This window comes from Myotis lucifugus, unplaced genomic scaffold (genome assembly GCF_000147115.1).
Source record: "Myotis lucifugus unplaced genomic scaffold, Myoluc2.0 scaffold_134, whole genome shotgun sequence".
Lineage (NCBI taxonomy): Eukaryota > Metazoa > Chordata > Mammalia > Chiroptera > Vespertilionidae > Myotis > Myotis lucifugus.
In genome coordinates this window covers 2,638,839-2,661,916 of record NW_005871182.1, presented here as the reverse complement: position 1 = coordinate 2,661,916, position 23,078 = coordinate 2,638,839, and the positions used below count along the sequence as shown (strand labels likewise).

The 23,078-nt window shown below is 47.6% G+C and overlaps 1 protein-coding gene across 1 annotated transcript in view; it reads right to left on the bottom strand.

Annotated features, from left to right (window-relative positions):
• The window catches only part of LOC106698080 (latent-transforming growth factor beta-binding protein 1-like), a 43,700-nt gene extending 20,968 nt beyond the window's left edge, over positions 1–22,732 (bottom strand). The window contains exons 1-2 of the mRNA XM_023758614.1: positions 22,695–22,732; positions 21,612–21,682 (exon numbers count right to left, since the gene is read on the bottom strand). The gene's annotated coding sequence lies outside the window, so the exon portion shown is untranslated. The remainder of the gene's footprint in view (positions 1–21,611; positions 21,683–22,694) is intronic.
• Between the last annotated feature and the right edge of the window lie 346 nt (positions 22,733–23,078).

Genomic DNA, 23,078 nt, shown 5'->3' with positions numbered 1-23,078 from the left:
GCTCAGTGGTTGAGCATTGACTATGACCAGAGTCACGGTTCAATTCCCAGTCAGGGCACATGCCCGGGTTGCAGGCTCAATCTCCAGTGCGGGGCGTGCAGGAGGCAGTCAATTGATGATTCTCTCTCATTACTGATGTTTCTATTTCTCTCTCCCTCTCCCTCTCCCTCTCCCTTTCTCTCTGAAATCAATTATCCTATATAATAAAGAGGGAATATGCTAATTGGTTCTAACAGTGTCTGAGTCACCACCAAAGGTGTGCGCGCACAGGAGCTGGGGGTTGGGGACAGGGGTGGGGACTTGCGCCACCAGGATGTGAGGCTGCCACCGGGGGCGGGCCCCAGCAGCAGCGCCGGTAGGCCCGCGGCACCGCTTGGCCCGGAGCGGAGGCATCAGGATGGGCCATGGCAGAACCCCTGGCAGAAGCGCAGCAGGCTCATGGCACCGCCCAGCCCGGTGGGGGGCATCAGGACAGGCTGCCCCGGCCCCCCTGCAGAAGCGTGCCTGCAGTGCCACCCGGCCTGGAGGGGGGCATCAGGACGGGGGCGGGGCCTCAGCAAAGAGCTCTCAGCACTCCTGGGCTGGGGTCTGAAGGCACGGAGAGGAAGGCAGAGCACATAGGCAGTTAGGGGGTTTAGGCCAGAAGGGGAGAGCAGATAGGCAGTTAGGGGGATCAGAACAGGAGAGGAGAGCAGTTAGGTCCATCAGACCGGCAAGGGAGCAGTTAGGGCCATCAGGCAGGCAAGCAGTTGAGTGTTTAGGATCCAGTGGTTCTGGATTGCGTAGGGATCCCAGATTGGAGAGGGTGCAGGCCAGGTTGAGGGCCACCCACCCTTGCCATGCATGAATTTCATGCACTGGGCCACTAGTATATTATAATCAGTAGGGTTGGTCCACAGCTCTTTCCCACATTCCAGCCCTCAAACACTGTAGTTGGATGGCCCCTGAATAACCCCTTAGACACACACACTCTTAGCTGATCACCCCTTTTGTCTGGGCCATCCACTGAGGAATATAGACCAGAGGTCCTGGCCTGGGATGAACAGGTTACTTCAAGCAGCAGAAACACCTAACATCAAGCTAGCAGGCTCTGCCTCCAGTGAGCTGGGTGGCCCTGGACCAGTCACAGTGCTCTGGGCCTCAATTTCCTCATCCATCACACAGGGAGTCAGGCCGGTGGTCCCTTCCAGCTCCGCCCTCCTGGGTCCTCTGGGGTCACAAAGGACTGAGTCATGTTTACACCTCACGGTCTTCAATAGAACAAAGCAGGCTCCATTCTCCCCACTGCCCACTCAGGGGATGTGTGATTTACATTTCTATGGTCTCTCGGTGACTAGCCAGTAAACTAAGCCTTAACAATAGGCTTTCTCCAAAAGTCTTCTAAATATAGACATTCTCTGGGAGCCAGAGGATTTCCTGAAGGGTTTTTCTGAAGAAACTAACAGGCCTAAATAATAGATGAACTTGTATATGTGAATGCCAGTGTGTGTGTGTGTGTGTGTGTGTGTGTGTGTACACAAACAATGTAATGATTGTGTTGGTTTTCCCCCCTGAAAACGCTAGGACACTAGGCATCATTTGTCAGGCTGTCTCCGCCAATTTTCCTTTCACTGACTCTTGAATTCATTCCTTTCTTTGCTTTTAAATGACCCCCCCCCTTTGGGTTCTGGCTCCTCTTGCCCATCTCCAAGGTTGGACTGCAGGCTCCCTGCTATGGGGCCTCACACACCTGCTCCCACCTGCATCCCCAGCACACTCCCTTGGAGCACAGACCTTCCCCTGGCTGAGTTCCCACCACCCCAGCCAGTCCCCAAGCCCAGCCTCTCTCTCTACCTGGAGGACCTCCACCTCAAGGTGCCCCTCACCAAACTCACCCCTCCTGCCTACCTTCCTTCCTCCACAGAAGCCTGAGGGCCATCTCTCTTCCTCCCGCTCAAAACGTCAGATCTGATCCTACCTTCTCGACCGATGTCCCTGTCCCCTTCCCCATCCCCACTGCCACCCCTGGCATTTCACCTTCTGTCTGCCCTGAGCAGGTCTTCCTCTGCAAAGTGCCCTGTAGCCCTGCAGGGTCTGCTCGTGCGCTCCCCGCTCCCCTAAGCCTAGCCAACACAGGAATCCTGCCACTTCCCACGCCTCTGCTGGGCTCACATACAGTCCTGCAATCCTAACAATGCGCACGGGTCATTTCTAGACTGAGATGCGGAGGCTCTGTGACAACACCTGGATTCCAATCCAGGTCTCAGCTCTTGCAGTGGCATGGTGATGCTGGACAAGTAACTGAGGCAGGGAACCAAGCCTCGCCAGCTCTTGGCTCCGCCTGCCTCTGTCCCCTCCTCTACCAGCATCCTAGAGCAGTGATGGCGAACCTATGACACGCGTGTCAGAGGTGACACGCGAACTCATTTTTTTGGTTGATTTTTCTTTGTTAAATGGCATTTAAATATATAAAATAAATCTCAAAAATATAAATCTTTGTTTTACTATGGTTGCAAAGATCAAAAAATTTCTATATGTGACACAGCCCCAGAGTTAAGTTAGGGTTTTTCAAAATGCTGACACACCGAGCTCAAAAGGTTCACCATCACTGGCCTAGAGGCTGAGCAAGTCAGACCCCAGCCCTGTGGATACAACTCATGCTTCCTACCCTGAGGCTTTGGTCCACTCATCTGTCTGCCCCCAATGCCCCTGTCCCAGACTCACCCTGCAAAACATTCCACCTGCCTCAACTCCCTCGGGTCCTGCACTCAGTTGCCTAATACAGCTGAGTTTGGTATCAATCTCTCTCTTTGGCGCCCCGGCAGCACTCGGCTTCCCTCCTGTATCAATCTGTGCGCTTTTCCGATCCATTTCCCACCGCAGCACATTCTTGCGTGGCAGGAACCAACAGACCTTTGTGTCCCCACGCCTTCCACCCAGCACTGAGAAGAGTGCCTTGCACAGGACTGAGATTCAACACATACTTGCTGAACTGGGCAGATGTTGTAAGAGGCTATCAAGGAGGAGCTCGCGAGAAAACACAAGAATCAGAAATTATACGTAATTATCCCACCTCTACCAGTACTTTAAGGAATGCCTATGTGCACAAGGACTCTTTTCGTCATTTTCAAGTAGAAACTAACAACACTAGCGAATGAATGGGCATTAGAAGGGAGCATGTTTACGCTCAACAACGATTTTATTTTTCACAATTACAGTTGTTTATAGAAGAACAGGGTTGGTCATGAAGGAGTGAGCTTCCTGTCTCCACAAGGATTCAAGTTCAGTCTAAGTGGCCAGTGGCAGAGGTGCCTGGAGGATTCCTGGGCTGGAATGAGGACGGGGTGGCTAGATTAAATGACTGACTTCCTGGATCCTTTGCAAATAGGGTTCTAAGCCATCAGCTTCCCGTTGTCAGGACACCCACTGAGGATGACAGGCATGTTCTGTCATGTTACAACGCCTACAATCAGTTCCCTGAAACCTTACCCCATGTCCCTCAGACAGGCATTAATGTATCATGTAACCCTGAACTTGGGCAACAATAAAACGTCAAAGAAGCTGCCTGGTTGAGCACTGACCTATGAACCAGGAGGTCAGGGTTCCATTCCCGGTTAGTGCACATGATCCCCAGTAGGGGGCGTGCAGGAGGCAGCCGATCAATGATGCCCTTCCTCTCTCTGAAATCAATAAAAATGTATTTTTTTTAAAGTGTGTTGGCTTAAATCCTCCGTAGCTGCAGGTATTTATGTGGGTAAATACTAAAAAAGAAAAGATAAGCTATGCTGAGATCATATTTTATTTGGTAACGTTTAGCAAGAAGTTCTGTGATACGAGATAAAAAGCAAAATGAGTAACATTCAGGCAAAAGAAAATCAGCACTATCTTCTTTTCAAGTCACGATTTTGTCATCGCACTTTCAAACACCAGCTCCTCCTCTGAGACAGAGGTGGCCACTATGAGAATCTGAGAAAGTACACCATTGTGTCTGTGAGAGGTGAGCAAATGCCAGCGCTCCCGGAGAGGGAGGGTGGCGTTCCACAGCCTCGATGCAGTGCACGTGGTGACACAATCCCCATGGAAAACTCTTAGGTGCACCTTTTTGTATGTGTCACCCAAAAGCTTACCAGTCTGTCTCCCACCCAGATGAAAAGGCTGCACAGACAGGTAGAATCATAAGACCACACTGAGTCATAAAAATTACTAATGAAACCTAGAACTTTCTCCACACGCAGCTCTGCCTTGCGGTGCTATGAATCAGTCAAGATAACCTTCAGCTCACTCCAGACACGGATTCCTTTAACAGTCTGTAGAACACCCACCCAAAAGGGTACTTAAGAAGCCCGTATGGAAAGCACCCCAATGTGTGAAAATGTGGTCAGTGAGCCAGATCAGTCTTCATGTGAACAATATAAGCAAACAGTAAAGAATAACAGGGCTCCAACCCAACAGGGTTAAGCTTTGGGAAACTCACTCCGTGTGTTTCTAAGTGAAATTTTTTAACTGGAACTCCATGAGAACTTTATAGAAAAGTTACTGAAACTGAAATCACACTAAAAGGTGGCCCTATACTTTGTCTCCATATAGCCATCATTGCATTGAAACCTGAGAGTGAAATGTGAGTTCTAGAAGAGTTCCCGTCCAAAGGATGCCCAGTGCTCAGGATAGTACACAGCAGGCCCGAGAGACCGTGAGCTAATTGGCTGGACTATCTGCCAACTGCAAGTGCACAGGCTACAGTGGGCGCAATGAGCATCAGCTCAATAAAGCAGCTCCCAAATGGTAAGACGCAGGACTTACACTTGGTGGCCATTATTCATCCTTGGAAATTCACAGTAGCTCACACGTAACCTACTGCTAGATTAATGTTTCTTAACAAAGGCTCCCACAGTTTCATTTTGCACTGAGCCTTGCCAATTATGCAGCCATTGTGGTGCTGATATGACCATTCGAACCCCTAGGTCCAGGGAGGCCTGAAGCCAGCACAAACCTGAGGCCTCCCAGACATCTGGCAATAAACAGCCTCTTTTTCTTCAGCCAGTCTGTGTCTCTTTGACTTTCAACCAAGGGATTCTGCCTAACACAGCCTCGGGGTCCACCCCTCTCCCACCACACCGTACAGACACCCGCTCCACCCGGCCCTGGCTGCCTCTGCGTTATCCTCAGTCAATCCATCTCCTCTCCAACATCACCTTAAGAGCCGTAGCTGATTCTCTGCTGGCTGCTGAGTCTGAATTCCCCTCATAAATATAGACGATTCAACGTCAATCTTCTGTTTCCAAGACTCAATTAATTGACCCAACAAGGTCAGAAAGACATGAAAGATTCATTGATTCAAAAAAATACTTATTGAGTACGTACCATGTACTAGGCACAGGAGAAATAAAAGGAACCTTTTTGCATTTGGCTGCCGTGGCTCAGTGGTTGAGTGTTGACCTATGAACCAGGAGGTCACAGTTCGATTCCCAGTCAGGTCACGTACCAGGGTTGAGAGCTTGATACCCAGTGTGGGGTGTGCAGGAGGCAGAGGATCAATGATTCTCTCTCATCATTGATGTTTCTGTCTCTCTCTCCCTCTCCCTTTCTCTCTGAAATCAATAAAAATGATTTTATTTTTAAAAATGAACCTTTTGCACTTGCAATTGATAGCAGAAACCACCTCAGAAAGCCTCAGATGAGCTATGCCCTTCCTTCAGAAACAGGGGGCTCCACAGAGCAGCGTCTTAATCGTCTTCTTGGCCCACAGCACAGCGCCTTCTATACAGCCAGCACCTCATCAAAAGTTAAGGAATTGAAATGACATTCACATAGATAGCTCAGCTATAAAAACGGTGGCATTTTTGTAAGTGTTTGCCCACACTGATTGACTGAGAACCAGGTTTTTTAAAGCATTTCCTCAAACTTGAGCACTACAGTCTAAGACTGTAGCCTTGTCTACATGGCATTTAAACATTTGGAGGCTTCCTCAAAGTACTAGTAAAATGCAGCCCTGGCCGGGTGGCTCAGTTTGTTAAAGTGTTGTCTCGTGCACCAAAAGATTGTGGGTTCAATTCTCAGTTGGGGAGTATACTAGATGTCCCGATTAATAATGCGGATTTTTTTTTTCAATATATGGAGTTACACATATGTTGATATATATGTTATTTGATATGTATGCTATTTTGTTGTATTGACAACAAGCTTCAAAACTTCATATGTCAAATTTGCTGAAGGTGTTAACATCATACATATTTTTACACTTAAAAATGTCGAATTTTGTGCCAAAAAAAAGAGCATTTGTGGGAAGTTTTAATTCATTACTGTATTTTGAAGAAAAGTGCTGCTGAATACTTCGGGAAGCTTATGGTGAACATGCTCCATCTCAAGACACTTGTGAACGCTGGTTTAAATGCTTTAAAAGTGATGATTTCGATGTGAAAGACAAAGAACGTCCAGGTCAACCGAGAAAGTTTGAAGACCAACAATTATTGGATGAAGATGCATGTCAAACTCAAACACAACTTGCAGAAAGATTAAACGTTGCTCAGCAAACAATTTCCGATCGCTTACAAGCAATGGGAAAGATTTTAAAGGAAGGAAAATGGGTGCCACATCAACTGAATGAAAGACTAATGAAAAACGGAAAAGTCATCAGTAAAATGTTGCTTCAACGGCACGAAAGAAAGTCTTTTTTGCATCCAATTGTGACTGGCGATGAAAAGTGGACTTATTTTGAGAATCCCAAATGCACAAAATCATGGGTTGATCCAGGTCAACCATCAACATCGACTGCAAGGCCAAATCGCTTCGGAAAGAAGACAATGCTCTGCGTTTGGTGGGATCAGGAAGGTGTGGTGTATTATGAGCTTCTAAAACCAGGTGAAACCGTTAATACTGATCGCTACTGACAACAAATAATCAATTTGAACCACGCTTTGATCGTGAAACAACCAGAATGTGCCAGAAGACACAGCAAAGTAATTTTGCTTCAGGACGACACACCATCACACACTTCAAAACCAGTTAAAGACACGTTAAAAGATCTTGCCTGGGAAGTATTAACCCACCCGCCGTATTCATCAGACCTTGCTCCTTCAGATTACCACTTGTTCCGATCAATGGCACACGCACTTTCTGAGCAGCACTTCAAAACATACGAAGAAGTGGAAAATTGGGTCTCTGAATGGTTTGCCTCAAAACAAAGAAAAGTTCTATTGGGACGGTATCCACAAATTACCTGAAAGCTTGGGGAAATGTATAACTAGTGATGGACATTACTTTGAATAAAGCACTTTTGATGTTTCTCTTGAAATTATCGTGTTTTCTTTGATTACAAAATACGCATTATTAACCGATACACCTGTACAGGAGGCAACCAATCAATGTTTCTTTTTCTTTCTCTCTCTCTCTCTCTCTCTCTCTCTCTCTCTAAAACTCAATAAAAACATATCCTCAGGTGAGGATTAAAAAAATTATAACATGCAGCCATTTGGAAATTGCTATTTACTTACATTGGGGGAAAATGTACAATATTTACTTTTACCAAGGTATAAGTAGTAACACAATAACTGGTTATTTAAATAAGCTCTCCCCCCCAAAAAAAAAAAATTCTTTCTAGTTGGAGAGGAACAGGCATTTTTAAAAGACCTAATACTTCTTCAGTAATTGGGTAAAAAAGACACATAATGGGGAAAATAGAATAAGCAAACAAACTCCTTCTTCAGCTCTTTCTACCAAGACTCCTAGAACGAGCCATTCTTTTCCTAAATACGCAGCTAATGAAAGTGTGTGTGATTGCCACAATTCTTCACGGGGCCACTTCCAAACATCTGATGCATTCCTCCGGCGACTTCCAGGACCGAATTCAGCAGGCCCCGAGGAAGGGCGAGCAGTGCTGCCTCGTCCCTCGGTCCCTCGTCCCTGGGTCTGAACTCCCTCCTCTCTGCACGAGAAAGCCTCGCTCCTGCCAACGCTGAGGGCATGTTCTGGACCAGAGCTTGCTCTTCATTTCACTTTTCAACTATTTTGGAAACAAGCAATGGCACCTGCCTCTACAACAACATGTCATATTCGCTCCTGTTGCTTTTATTAACTTTGTAAGACCTTTCTCATCCTTCCTTGCCTTCGGCATCTTTTATTCTGGTAACCCAATTTAACCCCGGGGCCTCGGGCTTCAAGGTGGATGGGTCAGCTGGCTGCTTGAGAAAACGATTACTAAAATATTCTGGTCTAACTTAACCGTTTCACTATCATCATAAGAAAGAAACAGATCTCTCTAGAAAACAAAGGTTTCTCGTCTTTGCCTGCACTCTACTCTTAGGAGAATAATACAAATCGCAGTGGAGGCATGGGGGGCCAAAGGGGTATTTAGGTATTTTTGTGAGGCACCGCCAGGGTTCCAATCCGGCAGGTCTAGGGTGGGGCCCCACAGCCTGCATTTGTTACACATCCCACAGGGGGGTGAGGGGGGGGGCTGTGATGCACAGGAGGTCCGAGCACCACACATTGATACCTGCAGCTTTAATGAATTTGAAGAAGTGTGATCTGAGCATCTTCCATGTTAAAGAACAGAAGAGGGCTAGGAAGGCCCAAAGATATAAGACTCACGTTGACCGGGTGGCAGAGTGGCTTCTCTGGTCCCCTCGGTGAGAGTGCCAAATGCGACGTGCGGTAACACGCACGCTGCACCTGCTCAGAATACAAGGTTCCCGTCGGAGACTGCAGAACCGCCCCATTCCACCGGGAAGGGGGAGGAAGCTTAGCTGCTAGTCCCCAAGGCTTGGAGCCCAGAGGAGCCCATTTCCCTGCACCCTGACTCCCTCTACACATGAATGGAGGGGGGGTGAAAAGAGAGGAGATGGATTGGGCCAGGGCAGCACTTCTCAAACTCTAGCTGCCAGAGGGCTTGTTACAACACAGAGTGCTGGGCCCAGGCCAGTTTCTGACTCGGGAGGTCTAAGGGAGGGCCCAGGAATTTACATTTCTAACAAGCCCCTGGCCCAAGGACCACACCTGGAGAACCACGAGGTCTGTGAAATGCCATTAAAGCAGTCTGCATTATAGGACAAAACGGGGCAATTTTAACAGTCAAAACTGAGCATTAAAAGCGGTTCCACGGGAAGGTTTGCTAATATTCATTCTCTCATAACAAAGAGAACTGGTTAACGACATAATCTCAGTCCACTGATTCAAATGAATTTCAGCTGGTCTCTCCCTCGGAAACAACAGTGACTTGTAATGCTTATGAATCAAGGAAACCTACTGAGGGTCTATTGTATGCACAGAACTGCTGTGTAGGCCAACTTTCTGGTGGATAAAACGGAAAACAAAAGCAGGGTCCCTGCCTTTAATTTACTAACAATCTGTATCATTTCACCCCCAATTACTAAGATATTCTGGTCTAACTTAACCGTTTCACTATCACCATCAGAAAGAAACAGATCTCTCTAGAAAACAAAGGTTTCTCGTCTTTGCCTGCACTCTACTCTTAGGAGAATAATACAAATCGCAGTGGAGGCATGGGGGGCCAACAGGAGATTTAGGTATTTTTGTTTATTTTCAAACCCACTTCCAGAAGGTGCCCAAGAAACCATAACCCATCAGTGAACAGGAAAATCAATAAAGACCTGAGACACAAGATCTGTAATCCTCGCAATTCCACGGGGTCTACGGTTCAAGACCAGACACATAGCCAACACGTTACAGAGAAAATGTTCACAAACTGAAAAACGTTCACAAAACAGCCAGAAAAACTTTACTAGTAACATCACCCTATGCCTATATGGCACTTTGGGGGAAGTTTTCTCATGAACCACATTTTATTTAATATTTACTACAAAATGGGAGGTGTAGCCAACGGGTACCCCATTACACAAACAGGAACAGAATCGCCCGGAGATGGTGAGTGACTGCCAAGGCCCCGGGCAGTGGCTGCCTTGCATCTACCTCTTCCCTCGGGCTCACCTGCAATCTGTAAATTAGACTGCGGGGTTGGGGGGGCAGGGGGGTGCGGGGTGTTACAGCATTCAAATGTATTCCGCAACTTCTGTACTCTCACTTTAACACATGCTAAGGGCTCTCTGGGAATTTTCTATGGAGACCAGAGTGGGACTGTCCTCTTCGGTTCTTAAAGGGTTAAATGGTGCATTGTGCATTTAGTGCCATGTGAGGATCCCCAACAATTTGCCTTTTAACACAGCTGTGACCAGAGACTTTTCTTTTCTTAACCCTCAAGCTTTCACCCCCAAGTCTGGTCTGTGACCCTGGTGAGAGTTCCCTCTCTGCCAGAGCTCCACAGAGGCTTGGGGGTTTGGGGGGGGTTGGGGGGGAGGGTCCAATCAGCATGGAGCTGGGCTGGTGGTCAGGGCACAACTCAGGTGGTCAGACTATGACAATAATTTGTTGTGGTCCTGAGCACTTTACTGTTCTATATGGAGTTTTTCTCATCCATAAAAAATAGCAATAAAAGTGATTGAATGAATTCTCTATTTAAAACATTCTTTTTCCAGGCCTCCAAAGAAGTGCTGAAAATACCAATTCCTTCATCATAAATGCATTTCCAAGTCCCCTTTATTGTCTTACTTATGGCCTTATTATCACCTACCAGACTGACTAGGAGCCCTGCCCTGTCTCCCTCCTCACTAATACTCCAGTCCTACCTGCAAACCAGTAATACTCACTCCTGGCCCCTGCACTGGACCCGTTCCCACCCCGGGCCTTTGTGCTAGCTTTTCTCCTGGCCTAAAAGACTCTTCCTCCAGACCCCTTCCTATCCCTTCTGACAGAGAGCGTCCCTGACCACACTCCCCTCCTCCAGCCCCATCCCTCTCTAGCCTATCACCTGCTTTATTTCCTTCTGTGCTTAACACCTCTGTGTGCCTGTTCCTGGTACACAGGGGCTCAGTGAAAGTGCAACAAATAAACCCATCCATCCATCCATCCATCCATCCATTGTGCACTTGCCAGATACTGAGGGTAAAAGATGGCTGAGTGTACGCCCCCCTCGCACAGCTCGCACAGAGCTCACATGCAAGCTGGGACGCCAAACACACACACACACACACACACACACACACACACACACGACTGTGACACGATGTGAACAGTGTTAGAGGGAAGAGGGTGTGTATGCCTGATAGCCACATGAATTACTTGAATGAGGTTGAGTAATGACTTTTGCTCTCCCATCCATTTTATTTAGGTTTTGAAATGTCTCAGAAAGAATTCATTCGTTGAGCTGCTTGAAGATTCCCAGTTAATGGCAAAGGCAGAAAAGTGCCCTACTCTTGAGTCAATGTAGCCAATAATTCATCACGGTGAGGTGGTATGTCTTTGCTGGTTTAAACAGCTTTCACCGTGAAACTTACTTTGAAGATTCTCATTATTAACTATCCACTGGATGTGGTGTTAAAATAAAATACGTATGAGTGAAAGGCTAGAGACTCTACTTTTAATTTATAGTAACGATGATAAAATTAAGTTCCTGCAAGATTACAAGCGAGATTGGAATTGTTTGGTAACCCTACAAGAAATACAGACATTTTTAAGTGTATAAAGACAAAAGAGAGTTATTATTGTATTTTCCTTATTTTATTACCCTATCTTCCTCCAGTGGCTTTTTACTAGTTACTTCCTCTCTCCTCCCTCCCTTAATTTATTCCCAAAACACCTCTGAAGGTTCCCCCCCTCCAGCCACTGTGTCCTCACTTCTGAATAACTGATTTCACCGGTTCAGAAAAGGTGACCACATCAACTTTGGATGGCAACACCTCCCTTCAACTGGTCTTCCCATCCATCACCCAAATCCATCTTTCCTCAGGCCCAGCAGAACCGAAGGCACGTATTCAAAAACCAGCCCATCCATCTCCTAATTTACAAAACACAACATTTCGCAAACTGTTTACTTACATCCCTGCCAACAATCTTACTCAAATGTGGTGGAGTGGAAAAGCCACAGGGAATGGTGTAGTTGGCCAAGAGCAGTATTTGGGGATCTAAAATTACAGGGGGGAAAATCATACCACATTCATTTTACTTAGTCCCAAATCTCTATCAGCTGATGTTGAGCAGAGAGATTCTAAAATTGGCAGGAAGAAAGGAAAAGTTGTCTTAAAGTGCGGGCCATGCCAGGGCAGCCTTCAGAGAAAGAGAGCAGGAGGAAAGAGAATAAGGTGCTGCGCCCTTGAAAAGCTGTCAGAATCGCAGTGTCTGCTGGGCAGGGATAACCCCCCAGAGAAAAGAGGGGAAAGAAAACCACGTGGAGATGACTGCCAAAAGGTGAGGTCAACCGAGGAAGGAGAATGCTTCATGTAGGATTTAGAGGACGGTGTTTACAGCACAGGAGAATCAGACGTGCTAGTTCAATTCGATTTTAGTCAATTCAGTTACCATTGGACCATGGCAAGGAGCGGAGCCCGGAGACTTAAAATGACACAAAGAAAACGCTGCTCCCCAGGAGACCCACGCTGTTGGGAAGGCAGGTGCCTCTCCCACCTGGTCCAGCCCTAGGCAGAGCCAAGTCAGAGTGAAATCAGTGCTGGGGGGACAAGGAGAGAGCACCATGATTTTCCCCAGGGGATCTGAGAAACTCAAAGAGGGGTGTGCAGCCCTAATCGGTTTGGCTCAGTGGAGAGAGCGTCAGCCTGCGGACTGAAGGATCCCAGGTTCGATTCTGGTCAAGGACATGTACCTTGGTTGCGGGCACATCCCCAGTAGGGGGCGTGCAGGAGGCAGCTGATGATGTTTCTCTCTCAGAGATGTTTCTAACTCTCTATCCCTCTGCCTTCTTCTCTGTAAAAAATCAACAAAATTATATATATATATATATATATATATATATATATATATATGGAGGGGTGTGTACAGTAGAAGGCTGGGGCACCCAGGAGGGGGCGAGCCTAAGCATAATGGGAGCCCCTGAGAGCTCAAATATTGTTGGGCACCTCTCCTATATTACTTCATGCGGGACCCCAACAAGCCTCTGAATCACAGTACAGACCATGTTATTCCCGTGCTGTGAATGGGGTCACCTGGCCTTGCCCCAGGTCTCACAGCCCAATGGGCTGTGCCTACCAGAAATGTTCAATCCTGCATAATAAGGAAGGCAAATGAATAGGTGCACATGGACATAAACAGATAAATACAGCTGTGATGTATTTTTCCATAAGTACCAAAACAACCAATTTGTGCCACACCAACCAATTATGTACTATTTTCTCTCCACTAACAAGACAGGAAACTTCATTAGCAAAACACGCATTTAGAGCAAGATAAGACCGTAGTCTCTCCCTTATCTATAAATCATTGTGCTTAATTACCACTTCTGGGAGCTTTTAAAAACACGACCCTGTTGGATCTATTATTTTCTGTTTTTGTGGACTTAAAATATCTCGTAATTAAAAATAGAATATTTAGTGGAAAAAACCACTCAGTGTGTTCCAAAAGCATTTCAACCTTTTTAAAAACCATTTTATTTAAGCTCATACATATCACTAACAATTTTGAAATTTTCCAACTCTTGTAAAAACATATTTATCATACACTCCACTAACTAAAGAAAAACTGGATGAAATAACCTGATATGCTACACTCTTCGTATATACCAGTGGTCGGCAAACTGCGGCTCACGAGCCACATGCGGCTCTTTGGCCCCTTGAGTGTGGCTCTTCCACGAACTAATATTTAGAGGACCCCCACGAAGTTTCAATCGCACTGTTTAGTGTTGGGCTTGGCCCTTAAATTCCCAAACGAGGGTCCTAAATATTGTCCAGCAGAGGGTTCCTTCTGAATCAGCTTCTCAAAATGGGGGCCACCCTCATCAGCGTCACCTGGGTGCTTGTGGAAAGCCCCAGGGACTCTGATTCCATACAGCACTTCAACAAACTCCCGCAATGACCAGCTGCACATTCACAGTGAAGAACCACCCATCTAGAACCTCTTAAAACAGACCAAGTCACATGGCCAGAGTCATAACCAAAATCACAAGTAGCCAGTTCCCCCCCCCGTTCCCCCAGAGCAGCCAGAGGTTCTACATTAGGGAAGAAGCCGAGCGAGTCCACAGTCAACGTTCAGTGTGGGAAGGGCCTCCCGAGCCTGCGCCCACCCGTCCCTGGGCTGCGGCTGGGGAATTCCCAAGTGCCCCAGGGTGACCCACCTCCAAGTAAGCCCACCTCTCCAGCCCATGTGCACAGTATCTATGGGCTTGTGTTATGAGTTGAATCCTGCCCTCAAAAAAGAAAGATATGTCAGAGTCCTGACCCCCGGTACCTTAGTACGTGACCTTAGTTGGACCTTATTTGGACACAGGATCTTTATTATTTGGACACAGGACTCAGGGCTCACTGAGTAGAGAACCATATTCAGTAGACAGGCAGCGAGGGGCACCCACCCATCTCTAAAACCCTGCTCTGCATTTTTCACCTTTACACAGTCATATCCCACCACAATGGTGCTCTCATGGATGGGTTGTCTCCGTTTTTTAGGCAACCGCGTCACATCAGGTTTTGAGCAGGAGTTACAGGAGGTAGTAAAGGGTGTGTAATTTGACCTGAGCAACTGTAAATTCAGGAAAATGCTGGTGCACTATTGTTAAAATGACCAGTTAAATTGGCCAGTTAAAATGAGGTCATTAGAAGGAACCCTAATTCAATATGACTGGTGTCTTTATAAAAGGGAAAATTTGGACACAGAGATAGACACACAGAGAGGGAGGATGATGTAAAGAGACACAGGGAGGAGACAGTCTCCTACAAGAAGAGAGGCCTGGAGCAGATCCTTCCCTCACAGCCTCAGGAGGAACCCACCCTGCTGACACCTTGATTTTGGACTTCGAGCCTCCACAACCCTGAGACAGTGAATGTCTACTGTTCTAAGCCACCAGGCCATGGCACTTGGCTGTGGCAGGCTTAGCAAACTCACACAGCTTGGCAAATCACAAAGGAAACTGAGGCAGTGAAAGCCAATCCAAGCCATGGCTGTCCAGACGGAGAGCTAAGAAGACCAAGACCTCAAGAGAGAATATGGCAGCACTAGACGTGCAGGCAGGTGAGGGCACTGGAAAGAACCAGGAACCAAGAGCCGCAAGGTCTGGGGTGGGGTGTGAGCTCTGCCTCCTCTTTGTAAAGGGGGTGGTAAGTCATGCCTGCCTCCCCGACCCCCACGGCATGTGAAGATGAAGAAAATGCTCTCAGTGCTCGGGAAAGCAAGGCACAAGCCACCCTCACCCCATCAGGGCACCCTGTCTATGCTCTCGCCCTGGCCGGTGGGTGCTGAAAGAGTGGAGACAGTGCCCTAGCACTCCGTGTCACCCTGTCCATTGCTAAGAAGGCCTTGGAAGCAAAATCTGCATTTTTAGGAAAATTCCATTCGAGCTCCCAGACATGTTTGAGTATGTTTGGAATATCCAAGACAACAAAGGACAGGGTCAAAAACAGCAAACTCCTGTGGTTGCCAAAGTCAGGCTTCCTAAGGGCCCAGGGCTCACTGAGTAGAGAAACGTTGAATAGCAGGCCAGGCAGGGCGGGCGGGCGGGCGGTGTGTCCAGGCGGCCCCTGGGCCGGTGGAGGGATTCCCTACGAAGGTTTAAGTACTATCACAACACAGAATTTATGGCTCCTACATGTTTGTTTTAACTAGCGTTGAGAACACATATTTGACCCAGTGTGAACTTGACCTCTGGGTCCCTCTCCCTTCACCAGGCTGTCTGTGCAGCAGGACCAGATTCTCCCAGCCGGGCCTCCCACCCTGGCTCCCAGCACTGGGGCCGGGGCAGCCCTCCCAGCAGCTGCCATGGCAAACCTCACTGCAGATCTACTGGCACAGCGGCTGTGGATGGCCATAGCAGGCACATGAAAAATGTGTCATCGCTCTGGGCCTGGCTCCCGAGCTCAGCTAGCACAACCCTGAGCCAAAAGGGCCAGGCGACAGCCTGGAAGTCCCCTCGGTCACCTGGAACCCGGCCACATCACACCCTCCCGGCCGCTGCCATCAGCTGCAGCATCGCTGAGCACCGAGGGCACACATACCTCTGGCCCCCCTGCATACAAAGAAGGAACACGTCTAGGTTTGGGTTTCCTTTTCCCAAAGCAGCGTGGGCCGAATGCCAATGGAAAAGCAATGGAATATCGATTTTTCTATTTCTTGCTAAGGAGAGAACAAGTCACTTGCTGTGCATGAGTTAAGTGAGTAAAAACAGACCCTGTCCTCCCCACAGCTGGCTGCGTTTCTCCTCTATTCATAGAATGTGGCACATGGTAAAAGCGAAACAGATCTCCGTTAAGTAAATGAAAGAACCATCCATGCCTTTGCCGAGGGCCCGCCATGTGCCGGCCCTCCGCCACCTTCCCCCTTCCGCCCCCTCATCCTGCCAGCCCGGCCTCACCCTCGTCTCCCCTTTATTCTTTGTGGTGTCCATCCCCACGTCCAGTCTTCTCTTTAAAGCTAAGCCCACTGGCCATGTCTCGCTCTGGCCCACATTTACCCTGAAAGGGGGACAAACAAATTGAAAGAAACCCTTATAGGCTGAAACCAGTTTGGCTCAGTGGATAGAGCGCTGGCCTGCGGACTGAAAGGTCCCAGGTTCGATTCCGGTCAAGGGCATGTACCTGGGTTGCGGGCACATCCCCGGTGGGAGATGTGCAGGAGGCAGCTGATCGATGTTTCTCTCTCATCGATGTTTCTAACTCTCTATCTCTCTCCCTTCCTCTCTGTAAAAAATCAATAAAATATATTTTTTTAAAAAAAAAAAGAAAGAAAGAAACCCTTATAGGCGGTGGGTTCAGTTTGGACAGAGAGGGGAAAAATGAAAAAAATGGGGAGAGGCAAAAACATGAATGCCCCACTCAAAAGACAGAGTTTCTAAGCTACAAAGCCCTCCCGAAATGTTAACTCTCTGGAGAGAGGAAAAATGTGGCACTATCTCTTTTACCTAAAACTGATACCATTATCAGCAGTCACTTCCTATTAATAACTATAACGCCATATCTGGTGCTGCGATTTCAACTTCCGGAGCTGCACACACAAGGGGTGTCTGGGAACGCCAGCATTAGCATGCAATCAGGTGTCCCCATGGAGAGACTGGGCAGCTATAACCCCGGGACCACTCTCTGTCCCTGTGCCTGCTTGTGTCACGTCTCCCTGATCAGAGATTTAAGGGTCACTAAGTCTTCAGTCTTCAGAAGCATTTGCCTGTGGTCCATTTAAATTCAATTTCAATCAACTGAAAACAATCCAGGCTGCCTGGAAGGGGCACCTTATTTTCTTCACTGGATTAAGCAAAGGAAACAACATAAACACATCCGATCTCTTAGGCCAGTGGTCGGCAAACTGCGGCTCGAGAGCCACATGCAGCTCTTTGGCCCCTTGAGTGAGGCTCTTCCACAAAATACCGACTTCTGCGCATAGGCCACGAAGTTTTAATCGCAATGTACGTGCGCGCCCGCACGTGGTATTTTGCGGAAGAGCCACACTCAAGGGGCTAAAGAGCCGCATGTGGCTCGCGAGCCGCAGTTTGCCGATCACTGTCTTAGGCTGAAATACTTTTTGTATCCATTGGATATGACCTGAAATTCTTTAACTGAAGCCTTTCAATTATCCTCAAAATACAGTGACAATGAGGAGGCATCCTGGGTGATACAACTGAAGGAGCATGCACATTCTATGACTGCTTTATTAAGGAGGAACTTCATGTGGGCATGCCACTGGGATTTGTGTGTGTTTTTTGTGTTTTGGTTTGTTTTTGTATTTTTAAGTGTAATAAATTATACCCAAGTGTAACTGTTCAATCTCAGCATAATAAATGAGAGAGGAGACCACACGTCAATTTCTTTTGCAATCTCAATGCCACTAGTATTTACTGAAGTGGTTATAGTCTCAAAAACTGGTGTCAGGATTTTTTCCATTCAATTTATGAATACCTCAGGGGAGTATTTTCCCCTCAGCAAGCGTGTGCACAGGAGAACTAGAGACACACAAATAATCTAATAGTTAGTCTCTTTTAGAGTTCTTCTAAAATAAAGCATTCTGGGGCACAGAACAACCCAAAGTGTTTTATTTCTTTTTTCTTGGTAATCAAAGCCAGAAAAGAACGGGAATGACTGGCTTTTTCTTTTGTTCTTTTTTTTTTCATCTTTACTGAGGTATAATTGACAAATAAAAATTGTATATACTTAAGGTGTATGCCATTGTTTTGATATGTTGTGAAATCATCACCACAATTAAGCTAATTAACATACCCATCACCTCACATATTTAGCATGTCTTTTTTGTGGTGAGGACTCTTGAAGACCTACCCTCTGAGCAAATTCCAGGTCTACTCCACAATATCGCTAACTATTGTCACCTTGCTGGGCATTAGATCTCCATAACTTACTCATCGTCTCCATTTACTCATCCCCCCAACCCTAAATTACTTTTAAAAGAGCCCTAGCTGGCTTGGCTCAGTGGATAGAGCGTCAGCCTGCGGACTGAAGGGTCCCAGGTTCAATTCTGGCCAAGGGCACATGCCTGGGTTGCGGGCTCGATCCCCAGTAAGGGGTGTGCAGGAGGCAGCCGATCAATGATTCTCTCTCATCATTGATGTTTCTATCTCTCTCCTTCTCCCTTCCTCTCTGAAATCAATAAAGAAAATTTTTTTTTTTTAAAAGAAAACCATGACAAGGACGAATGCTGGGGAAACACACACAGGGAAAGAAGAAAGAGAACCAAGTCATAGATCCATGAGACAGGATTTCCTTGGCTTCATCCCATAATAAACTCTGAGAATCTTGCTGGTTTCATCAAGGTTTTCACATCCGTCCCCTTTCACCTTCATACCTGCAATAATCCTACAAAGTCGGCACGTGTTTGGCAGTCATTTCAGGCTGGGAAACTGGGTTAGAGAGGTCAAATGATCTCTAATGAGTTCCCCACGGCCACACAGCTAGTGACGGCTTGAGGTTCTGAACTCAGTCTTCTTCTAAACCAAGAGTATTTCCTAGTGTCACGCTGCTCAGCCGTGGACACAGGTTTCCAGCATCAGTGGTAACCCCCACTGTCCCATCTGAAAACAACAGGCTCCTTCATCTTGCCGGCTACGCGAGACACACACAAGGCAAGTCCCGGGTTGAAACAGATCCAACTAGATACATCACTGTGGACTGAGCACTGACCTACCCCAAGATCATTTTTAAAAACAATTATTGCTGAGAGGACTTGTGGTTTAGGTTTCTAGCATTTGGGCCTGAGTTCATTTGTCAGGTTGGGCAGGAAGGATACTCTTTCGAAGGAAAGTGATGTTGCACTGCTTAGATCCCAGCGCTACCCGAGGGCTACATTCCAGGATCTGGAAGGATAACTTGGGCCGACAGCCAGAAGCATTTGTTGTTGGTGTTGTGATGCTACATTAATGGAGCGACGTCCTCCGGAACCCTGCAGGAACTGTTCAACCCTAGCTTCTCAGAGACACACCCAGCTGTGCCTAGGCACACACACGCCTTTCCTCTCTCACCTGGAAAAGCAGAAAGCCATGTGGCGATTCCTCAAGATCTGGATGTTCTGCTTCTAGAGCAGGGGTCCTCAAACTTTTTAAACAGGGGGCTAGTTCACTGTCCCTCAGACCGTTGGAGGGCCGGACTATAGTTTAAAAAAAAACTATGAACAAATTCCTATGCACACTGCACATATCTTATTTTGAAGTAAAAAAACAAAACGGGAACAAATACAATATTTGTATTTTCATGTGGCCGGCGGGCCATAGTTTGAGGACGCCTGTTCTAGAGCGTCTTTGGATCCTCTAGAACAGCAGTTCTCAACCTGTGGGTCGCGACCCCTTTGGCGGTCAAACGACCCTTTCACGGGGGTCGCCTAAGACCATCCTGCATATCAGATATTTACATTACGATTCATAACAGTAGCAACATTACAGTTATGAAGTAGCAACGAAAACAATTTTATGGTTGGGTCACAAGATGAGGAACTGTATTTAAAGGGCCAGAAGGTTGAGAACCACTGCTCTAGAATGTCTTTGGGTCCCCCAATCCTCAGACAACCCGAGAACGGGGGACTCCTTCTTTTCCCAGAGGGCACTCAATTGCAAGTAAACTTCTCAAAGCCTTGATGCATTCTCTCCGACAGGCAGCAAGGGGCACCCACCCGTCTCTAAAACCCTGCTCTGCATTTTTCATCTTTACACAGTCACATCCCACCGCAATGGTGCTCTCATGGATGGGTTGTCTCCGTTTTTTAGGCAACCACGTCACATCAGGTTTTGAGCAGGAGTTATAGGAGGTAGTAAAGGGTGTGTAATTTGACCTGAGCAACTGTAAATTCAGGAAAATGCTGGTGCACTATTGTTAAGTGCAATCTAAGAAGTGACAAGTTATGACTGAATCTCAAATGCCTACAACCCTGAGCATTTCTGATCTAGTGGTTTGAGTTCAATAAGTGAGTTCACATCTGCCATTGCTCCTTGATCACAGCCAAATCCTAACCCACCTGAACACTCCCTTTTACAAAATTAAAGCCACCGTGCCAAAGTCCTCCTAACTTTCAAGGACTGAAGGCATTTTTCAACAAACAAGCTCACCAGGATGACTGTACTAGGATGTTTACAATTTCATCCACCAGAATTTTGAAATCCAAACCACACACAAGACAAACTGCTAAATCTGACTTGTTAGGCTGAATACTGATAAGCAGCTGAAATTTTGGACGATTCCAGTCCACATAGTTATGGCTCAAGCGCTCTGTAGAGAACACCTAAGAATGCTTAACTTTTTCTGAGTGGAAGTAAAATTTCTCTATTTCCAATGAACACGAGACAGAAGCAACTTGTCAAGAGGAGCCTCAAAATATGCTTCACCTTAATCCTTAACTTGATGCACAGGGGAAATATTTCCAAATCTAAATGCATCATTAATCTATTCATCTAAAACACTGCTAAGCATGAGTATTAACTGCAGGAAACCCCGCCCGTCAAACAGCCAGGCCTGAAGGAGGCTGGTTGCTGTTTTCAGAAAGCTTTAAAAACGACTGATGCTTTGCCCAGCTGGCGTGGTTCAGTGGTTGAGCGTTGACCTATGAACCAGGAGGTCACGTTTCGATTCCTGGTCAGGGCACGTGCCCGGGTTGTGGGCTCCATCCCCAGGGTGGGGGGTGCAGGAGGCAGCTGATCAACGATTCTCTCTCACCACTGATGTTTCTATCTCTCTCTCCCTCTCCCTTCCTCTCTGAAATAAATAAAAATTTGTTTTTTTAAAAAACTACTGTTGTTTTTTCCTAAAATAGGGCCCTCTACTTCCCATTCCCCTCCTGCCATCATCTTACGTCTCAATTAATAGTATTGCTCCTGTCACATGGCACATCCTCCAACAGGAATTTTTTGCCTAACTCCTGATTCACAGGTGTGACCGAGTGATTAATACCTGAGTTGAGTGCAGAGGAGTCTTGGCTGCGTGGCTCCAGACAGCAGTCTGCTGCTGGCATTGATACCAACGTTACCATGGCCCAGCCCTCCCCGGATGGTAATGAAGGCTGCAGATAATGGGGTGGATTGTACTCCAGACACCAGCATATCCAGGACAGCATTAGCCCCTTTCACGTGACCCCTGTCGGATCGCCCAGTGTGAACAGCCCCACGCTGCCTACCGTGCAGGGCCGCTGTGCGCATGGAGACTTACGTTTGGTGCACCTCTGGGAGCCAGGGGCCTTACTCCAGCCTTGGCAGCACTGCCCTCCACAGACGTTGACCCTGAAACAAAGCAAGACTCCTGAGTCCAGCAGTGGCAGCACTCTCTCCCAGAGAACCCAGCCTTCTAGGGGGTTCCCACAAGTCCAACATCCTGCTTCCATATTCCTCTGGCTCCCAGAGAGTCCTCGTGGGTGTCCAGGATGCCCAACCCAGAGATGCCCAGTTAGAAGGGTAAGGACCTAGAATCAGGAAAGGGTGGGAGAACCAGGAAGCCAGCATGCCCTAGGGCTATACAGGAGGAGACGAGGTCCAAATAAGTGGTTTCTTTAACCCTCAAAGTCGAGCCAAATGTATTGTGTACGTTATCTGCACCCACATTTTCAATTGCATTTTAGTTTTAGAGAAAAGTGTCCAAACAAGGAGGGGTGAGATCACAATGCTTGGAACCACCCTTGAAGAAAAACACCAAATAATCAAAACCAGTTTCCACACACACATACACACACACACACACACACCCCAACCTGTGTTGAACGGCAGAGGAGAGCTGGGAGAATGTTTAAGGGCCCCAATAACAGAAACTTTTCAGCAGAAACTTCTGTCGGTGCTAAGACACAGGTGCAGAACGATCCAAGCCCAGAATTTCTAGGATGCTGATCATTTCTAGACCACAGAACAGGAACCAAAACTTTTTTTTTCATTTAGCAAAGAGAAAAATATTGAAACTGTGTTGCAAGAAGTTTAATTGATGCTGAGGGATCCAGTTGTAGTGACTTCATGTTTACGCCCAACTTCTAGGAGTAGCTGGGTTCGCTCGAGCACACGAGGTTACGCCCCAGGCAGAAATGCCTTTTGTGTTTATCCGCAGCTCAGTAACAATGCACTCGGGGTTTAGGGGGGTACAGTTTCCTGGTTCCCGCTCTCTGCTCTTCCCGCCGCGCTCCCGCTCCCGGGCAGGCGGAGGCGAGCGGGGAGCAGAAAGCGGACCACGGTGCCCGGGCGCCCAGTGGCCCTGACCCCGGTCCCGCGTGGGCGGCGCGGAGGGGGGAGGCCGGGAGGGGTGTGGGCTTACCCCTGCAGCTGCTGCTTCTGCTGAGCCTTGAGCCTGGAGCCCCCGCCGCTCTGCTCTTCCTGCGGCACCTTTGGGTCGCGCGGCTTGCCTGCCTTTGTCTGGCGATCGGGAACTGCCCGCCGGGTGCCTCCGGGCTGGGGGTGGAGCTGCCCGCCCGAGCCCCCCGGGGACGCGCCGGCTCCGGCGGTGGCGGCGGTGGCGGCCGGAGCCCCTGCAGGTCTTCTCTCCTATTTTGTTTCGAGCACAGAGTGCCCTTCCCCGGGAACTCATGGGAAGGCGCTTTTAGGGGGTCCTGGCCCCGGGTTAGGGAGTGTGAACTTAGTTAATAATGGAGTTTTTAAAGTAGAGGGAGTTGGTGTCTCCTCCTTAAAAAATAAAAAACTA